Source organism: Hyaena hyaena, unplaced genomic scaffold (genome assembly GCF_003009895.1).
Source record: "Hyaena hyaena isolate Hyena2069 unplaced genomic scaffold, ASM300989v1 scaffold_45, whole genome shotgun sequence".
In the NCBI taxonomy this organism is placed as follows: domain Eukaryota; kingdom Metazoa; phylum Chordata; class Mammalia; order Carnivora; family Hyaenidae; genus Hyaena; species Hyaena hyaena.
The window spans coordinates 2386247-2394955 of NW_024080677.1; positions in this window are offsets into that span (position 1 = coordinate 2386247).

Here is an 8709-nt window from a genome sequence, read left to right on the forward strand (position 1 = left end):
TTCTCCCCCTCTTTTTGTCCCTCCCCTCCTCAAAATAAATAAATAAACTTAAAAAAAGAAATTGAAATGATCTGAAAGTCTATGGCAGCTATACTTTTCTATTATAATTCAAAACAGATTTCAGAATGGGCAATGTTTTCAAGGAGCAAGACAGAAAGGATGAATGAATGAACTGGGGTGCATTTTCTGTAACATACAAAGGGAAAATGAGAACTAGACACAGAGTAAACATTCAGACTTATTAAAAAAATTAGTAATGTTTCTCAATCAGTGTATTAAGTACCTCTAATCAGCTTTCACCCCTCAAATCAAAAGGAGGCAGTGTCGTCTCATGGGAGGAGGGGGAGTGGGTATTAGGAGCTCCTATTTTCTGTGCTTTCTGTGCTGTCCTTGTCCAGTGGACCCCGATGCTGGGAAGGTCTCATGAAATCAGTCACTGCCTTGCTCCCTAGTAGAGTTGCCTATTAAGTATGTGAAATAATATCCCTAATGCTAACAATAACCAGAGCTTGAATCCAAGAATTCCATGTTGGTCATCTTGTGTACCTGGTAGCCCTGGGGAGTCCTCCTCTTACTCAACTGTAATGACATAGAGTATCATCAGGCCTAGCCAAAGTTGTTTTCTTGATAATTATTCCTTGGGATATAACCTCCTACGTAGTCATTGTTGACTTGCCAAATGTAACACTCACTTTGTACCATGCCCCCGTGAATGAACCAAAAAACTATGATGAACTTTTCTCATAGGAGGTGTTTTGTTGTTTTACTTGTTGGGGAAGAAGCAAAATGAAGCAAAACTCCCAAGTCATCCTATGAGTAAATTACCTCTCTGATAGAAAGTAAGGTCCAAATCATAACTATAACTAGTGACATAGTTTTATTCAAGTCATTTCACTTTCTGGGCTTCATTTTTCTCAATTTGGAAAGTGAATGTGCAATGCAAAAGTGCATGTGAATGTGCAGACAGCAGTATATTGCGGGAACAGAGCAGAAATAGTAAATTGGGAAGCCGTCTTAGCTGAATATATTGAAGCCCATGAATATGGGATATTTGTATTAATTTGGGTTCTATTATCACTTCCATGACTGATTTTTTTGAGTCCGAGGCATTTATTCAGCCTCTGCATTCATCCATTCATTTGTTCACTCATTCACTGAGTAAAAATGTATTGTATATTATGGGGCACCTGGGTGGCTCTGGTTGGGCATCTGACTCTTGATTTTGGCTCAGGTCATGATCTCACAGTTTGTGGGATTGAGCCCCATGTCAGTCTCCTTGCTGACATCTCAGAGCCTGATTGGTACTCACTCTCTCCTTCTCTTTCTGCCCTTTCCATACTCGTGTGTGTGTGTGTGTGTGTGTGTGTGTGTGTGCATGCGTGCTCTCTCTCTTTCAAAATAAAAAACTTAAAAAAATTATTGTATACTGTCAGGCAATGTCCTAATCTCTGAGAATACAAGATATAAAAAAAAAAAAGCAGGGCTCTTGACTTCAGAAAGGCTACATTCCAATGAGAGAGATGGACAATAAATACATAAGCAAATAAGTAAACAAGATAATTGCAGACTGTGAAAAGTGGTTAAGAAAGAAAAAGGGTTATAGGATTGAAGGTAATGGGGCCAATCACTTTCAGGTAGATGCTTGTAGAGATGCTATCTGAGTGAGATTTGACAAATGAAATGCCAAACCTAAGCTTCTCAGCCTGACAAAGTAGAGAGGTTACTCAGGTCAGTAATCTGTAAGTGCAAAAATGACCCATTTAGACTGTTTCCCATGCACAGTACACTTTGTACAAAATGTACAAAATGCCTTTAGGCAAAATAACACAGATGTCAGCCTCAATTTTTTAGATTTTCATGGCATCCTCCAGTAGAGTTGTCCCTGCCCATTACCAGTATTGAGCTTAAAAATAAAACTGCCAGTTATTCTACCAGCAAAAGAGGGTTTATTTGGGAATGACAATGAATCACAATCCGAGACACGCCCCCAGGGCAAAACCATAGGCAAGTCCTGAGAACAAAGGAGAAGAACATTTTTTTTAGGGTTTATTCATTTTTCAGAAACAGAGAGAAGGGGTGAGTCGGGGCAGAGAAAGAGGGAAACACAGAATCTGAAGCAGGCTCCAGGCTCTGAGCTGTCAGCACAGAGCCGATGCAGGGCTCAAACTCACGGACCTTTAGATTGTGACTTGAGCTGAAGTCAGAAGCTTAACTGACTGAGCCACCCAGGTGCTCTGGAGAGGAACACTCTTTTATAGAGGAAAGGGGGGAATTGGGGGGGGGGCTATTATAAACTAAAAAGTCCATTGGAGTAAACTGGGCATTTGCAGTATAGTGGCTTTTCATTGGCTGAACGGTGACAGTCTCTCATTGGCTGGGCTGTTGCCAGAGGAGGAGTAAAAACTTTCCTCCTTTTGCTGTGGTCCCCTTATGCAAGGTCTGTCTCTTCCTGTTGGGTCTGCAATTGAGGAGTGGTAGCCACTGACAGCTCCTCCTGCTGACCTCCTGACTCCATTCTAATTGGGTTTCCTTTACTAATTTTCACACCAACTGCCCCCTCATTTGGGGAGGGAGGATGCAGGGAGTCCTCTGACTCTGTGGTGCATGTTCTGGCTTCATCAGTCCTGCTCAGACCAGGCTGCCGGCAAAGAACAAACACCTGCTTAGTCACAGCTGAACTGTGCTAAGGGTGACCGCCTGCTTCCTTTAGCTCCGCTCATGTTGGCCCAGGAGCTTCTGAGCCCATTTGTCATCTCCTGGGAACAGAGCTGACTCAGAGCGTTGGCTTCTTGTTTGACCTGGGAACGGCTGGAAACAGAAGGCTTGGATAAAAAGCAGGTGGAGCTGGTGGCTGCCTACGTAATATGAAATTTTTCTTCCTTGACCTATCCTCAATGCCTGCAATTTTACTGCTACAAGTTAGCATCCACCACTCAGTTTTGAAACGTTTTTGTTTGGTTTTGGTCTTTAGTTTTCTCAATTTTGGGGAGGAGGTAGCCACTCTTTAAATATTATAATTTAACATCTTAAAAGGGGCTCCCTAAAAATTCTAAAAGTGACAAGAGTCAGTTTAGAGGTGACTTATCCAGAATTACCCCACCTCTGAAATGCATACACTCTACTATTTCAGCATAACTCCCAGTCTTCTGACCAGCCCACTAAGTTACTCACATTACATTGCTCTTCAGGTGGAGACCTCTCCTACCATGACTAGTTCACAGTTTGGGTCTGATGTAAGACGCAGATAAATGGAAATCAAGGTAAATCCATGAGTCTGTGTCTGCTCTTACCACCACTCAGCATAAGAAATAAAACATTATTGGGGCGCCTGAGTGGCTCAGTCAGTTAAGCATCCAACTTCGGCTCAGGTCACGATCTCACAGTTTGTGGGTTCGAGCCCCGCGTCGGGCTCTGTGCTGACAGCTTGCTCAGAGCCTGGAGCCTGCTTCAAATTCTGTGTCTCCCTCTCTTCTCTGACCCTTCCCTGCTCATGCTGCCTCTCTTTCTCTCTCAGAAATAAATAAAACATTAAACTTTTTTAAAAAAGAAATAAAACATAATTATGGTAGGCTAACAATTCCTTCCTCCCCCGCCCCCAAAGATATCAGGTCCTAATCCCTAAAACCTGTATGTGCTAAATTTGGAGAAAAGGTCTCCGCAGGTGTGATTAAATTAAGGCCCTTGAGATGAGGAGTTTATCCTGGTTTATCTGGATGGGTTCCAACTGTCATCACAAGTGTCCTTATGAGGGAAGTGGCAGAGGGAGATTACACACACACACACACACACACACACACGAGTGGGGAGGGGGCTCTGTGAAGACAGAACAGGAAGAGATTTGAAGACTGGAGTGGTGTGACCATGAACCAAGGAATGCCAGCAGCCACCAGAAGCTGGAAAAAGTAAGGAAGAGATTTTCTTCTAGAGCCTCTAAAAGGAGCATGGGCCTGACTATACCTTCATTCTGGCTTGGTGATCTCGATTGGACTTTAGGCCTTCAGAACTGTGAGAAAGTAAATTTTGGTTGTTGTAAGCCACCAAATTTGTGATAATTTCTTACAGCAACCACAGAATATCAATACAATTACCAATGCAATGGAAGCTACTGGTGTTTCCCTACCCAAATGCCACCCGTTCCTTCTAAGGAGGTAACTAAGACCTTGAATTTGGCATTTATAATTCTCTGAATTTCATTATACTTTTATTACATATGTGTGTATTCTGAAATAATGTCATTTTGTGTGTAGTATTCTCCTTCCACATTTTGTTTTTTGCCTTTATACTTCTGCTTATTCTTTGTTTATGTGTAAATATATATTATAAATTATATATAACGACGCATGTAACTCTACTTCATTTTTACTGTTACATAGTATTCCATTGTGTGTGTGTGTGTGTGTGTGTGTACATCTCAGTTTTAAAATAAATTCTTCTGGGGGCACTTGGGTGGCTCAGTGTTGAGCATCTGACTTTGGCTCAGTTCATGATCTACCAGTCTGTGAGTTCAAGCCCCGCAACAGTCTTTGTGCTGACAGCTCAGAGCCTGGAACCTGCTTCAGATTCTGTGTCTCCCTCTCTCTCTTACCCTCCCCACCTTGTGCTTGCTCTGTCTCTGTCTCTCTGTCTCTCTCTCAAAAATAAACTTTAAAAAATAAAAAAAATGAAATAAATTGATCAAAGCCCATTTAAAAAAATAAATAAAATCAATTCTTCTGTTGATGGATAGTTAGGTTGTTTATAGTTTTTCAGTCTCTCAGACAGTGATACAGTAGAGATCTTTGCACGTGTCTTCTTCTGCTCATGTGTAGGAGTGTTTCGAGAATAGTTACCAGAGGTTATATCATCCTCAGTTTTGCTAGATATCACCAATATGCTCCGCAAAACTGCTGACGTGTACTTGGTGGGTTGGATTTTGACAGCAGCAGATTTCAATAAGGGAAGTGGTGTAGGCCTGAGAAACACAGGGAGTGGTAAGTAGTCAGTTCTGTTTGACAAAGCAGCAGTTCCCATTTGAGGCAGGAAAGCAAATCTGAATTACGTGGGGGGACTTTCTGCCATCTTTGCCCTCTTCTGCCCACTCTGTCCCCATTCTGGGATGTCTTCCCAAGAAACTGATCTATTCTCTAGGGTAACTGTGGCATGCCCTTGGTTGAGACCAGTGGCCTGGGAGCCTGAGAAGCAAAGGTGGGGGGGGGGGGTAAGGAACTGGGCTGGGAGGGCTATGGGCCCTGAACACGCCCGATCTCGTCTGATCTCAGAAGCTAAGCAGGGTCGGGCTTGGTTACTACTTGGATGGGAAGGGCCACTGGGAGGGCATAGGTATCAGCCAAGAGAACAGAGTCAGGCAGTGCCAAAAGTTTCTGAGCAGAAATGAGCACCTGCTGCTCTGCAGGTGTCCAGAGGCATGGGGAGGGCTTCCGAGATTTGGAATAAAGGTCTGCATGATTGCCCATGTGTATCAAGGATTGGCCTCTGATAACACTTGTTCTCAAGTCCCCTTTGAACTGTGCTCACTGAGAGAGTCACTTTATAATTTAGTGAGCTGCTGCTTTTCCTGAATCTCTGGGTGCACTGAATGTACTGAAGTGTTGGCTGAAGGCTGGCATTTTATATTTGGATAATTGGCAGTCCAGGAAAATTCAGGAGAGTTAAATGCAATACGTCCAATGCATTTATAGAATGTAACATGTTATAGGAGTAATAAAATATGTATATCTCTAATAAATGTATACACCCAAATAATGTATAGCATGAAAAAAGACATGTATATTGATTAAAAAGCAGAGTAAAGTCTGTATGTGTATGTCTGTGTGTCCACTGATAAGGATTAGAAGAAGACACAAAACAACGCAAAGAGGTGGTCTTTTAAGTTTATGGCTTATATTCCCTATAAAGGTACAGGTACGCTCTCTTTTTTTTATTCTTTTTTTAAATGTTTATTCATTTTTGAGAGAGAGAGAGACAGAGTTCAAGTATGGGAGGGGCAGAGAGAGAGGGAGATGCAGAATCTGAATCAGGCTCCAGGCTCTGAGCTGTCAGCATAGAGCCCAGCACAGGGCTGGAACTCACTGACTGTGAGATCATGACCTAAACTGAAGTCTGGTGCTTAACCGACTGAGCCACCCAGGTGCCCCGGTATTTTCTCCTTCTTAGCAAAAAATTGTGCTTTATTAATCATGTCCAGAACTACAGAACTATATATTTGACCCGAAGAGTCCTTAGGGATCCCTCACCTAGTTCAGCTCTCTGGGAGTGACAGGCAGGTGAGGAGACAAGCCTGCCAAGGAGGAGGTCTGCTGGAGTGAGCCGCTAACCCCCTGGGGCTGGGGATAGTGCTAGATCCCATCCCAGGGCATCTTCTCCCACGCAACCTCTTAGCGTGTCAGCGCATTCAGATCACCTCATTTTGCTGGAAAATGTTTGATAGCTCTTAATGAACCTATTTTAATTTCGTACTTGGTATTTAGTAAAAATACTGATTTTAGCATAAAAGTTGACCATACGTAACAAAAATTTTAATAGTTTCTCATAGTTATCATGGTGACAGTGATTGCACTTTGGGGGAAATCTTATAAAAGTACATAACAAATATAGACTTTCTAAATTACTTGATATCCTTCTCCATGTCTCCTTGAAGTATACAGAGGACCTTGTCAATAAAGCAATTAGATTGCTTTAATAACACACTCTATATTCACACAACAAACCATCTCAAGTGTATTGGGATTATAGCGGGTTGGGAGAACAGCTCAGAAAGACCTCAAAGTCTGAGGTGGTTATTTCAAGAAGCCTATTTCTTGCTTGGTGCTAGACCTGCCAGAGGGTCAGGCTGAACTAGAAGGAAGCTTTAGGGCCCACGCTACAAACACCTACAACAAAAATAAAAAAAGAGGAAAACCACTTTGAATTCCAGCACTCTCACACAGTAATTGCTTTCATCTTCCCTGTTCACTTTTAGTCCTTGATTTTATGCCTTCATTTCATGTAACTATAAGTTCAGCATAGTTCCAATGCTACATTCTTTTTTCACTCTACATTATACTGTGAACACTTTTGTCTTAGTGCTATTTTGGTCGCAAGGAATATTCACTCAGTCAAGTTGAATTACCTCAAAAAAAAAAAAAAAGGTGTGTGTGGCTAATCTCACAGAAATCCAAGGACTGGAACCTAAATCAGCTAAGATTTACCACAGGCTTTGGAGCCAGGAAACAGCAAGCCATCAGCTACTGGAGCGGCTCTGCTAGGGGCCTGGGGTGGGGTCTCTGCCCACCTCTGCACTTCTGTTCACACTCTCCCAAATGGAGCCACGCATCACCAACAATGGCCGCCCCCAACGACATGACCTTATGGTTCCAGAGTTTTTAATCATTCTGTCTCCGGATTTCTGAAAGTCAAATCCTGATATGATGGACCTAATTTATCTTTTCCATCCTATGAGGCCACAAGAGGTAGAGGTTTCTGCCCAGCCTGTGAACTGGCTGTCATGAGCTCAGGTGGACACACCTTGACTCAGTCGGGGGTGGCTAGGGAGGCACGCACTCCAGACACTAGATCTGCAGGCAGCAAGGGACTCCTACCCTCAAGCTGGACAGCTTGGTGGAGAGGTACCAGCTCCCATGTGGCTTCCTAGTCTTCATAACAACCAACTTAAAAAAAAATTTTTTTTTTAACATTTATTCATTTTTTTGAGAGACAGAGCATGAGGCGGGGAGAGGCTGAGACAGAGGGAGACACAGAATCTGAAGCAGGCTCCAGGCTCTGAGCTGTCAGCACAGAGCCCAACGGGGGGCCTGAACCCACAAACTGTGAGATCATGACTTGAGCTGAAGTAGGATGTTTAACTGACTGAGCCACCCAGATGCCCCCATAACAAACAGCTTTAATGAATGTACAACATTATGTCAAGTGGATGTTCTGCCATCTACAGTCTCATTTCCTCTGTTGTTAGTATTAGCCTTAGTTGAGCTCCTTTTGGTTTGGGGACTGCTACAAGTAAAGCTATGATGAACATTTTTGTGCATGCTTCTTCCCTTTCGTCTGGATTATATAAAATGATCTTTCAATTACATAGAAATCACTTCTCTGAGCACCTTCAGGATATAAAACAGAACCTTGTATTTTTTTGGTTTAAAAAGTACCTGTACCTGCTAGAGACTTATACATAGGTAGTTATGGGCAAAATAAGAGGGTGTGGTATCTGGGGTTTGCTTCAATCACCCTAGGAAAGATACTGGGGGGCAGCAGGTGAGAGCTGCCAAAGCGAAATCAGTGAGATGTTGATGACTGTTAGAGCCGACAATGGAATTTATTCTCTACTATTATCTCCATTTTACTGATTATCTGACTTCCCTTCTCTTCCTCTATCTTCTGGATTTTTTTTTTTTCCCTTTTCTCCAGGTTTCCTCAGGTTACTTAGTGCCCACATGCTCCCTTCTGGCTTCCCAAAAGTTTTTGTCAAGTTTAGTCACCCCTGATACCTGCTTCACGCTTTCCTTTTCCTTTACTGGAAAACTCAAGCCCATCCATCTACACAGTCAGTAATTCATTCACATACACATTTTGGGGCAAGATGCTGTAAAAGGTACAAACTATAATCGCTTTCATGGTCTTTAATGTTCCTCTGTTGTTAAGAGGAACACAGTCATAACTTAGTTTGTACCATGAGCTAAAAGACAAGCAGCTTAACACCCTTGGGAATAACTGTACTTG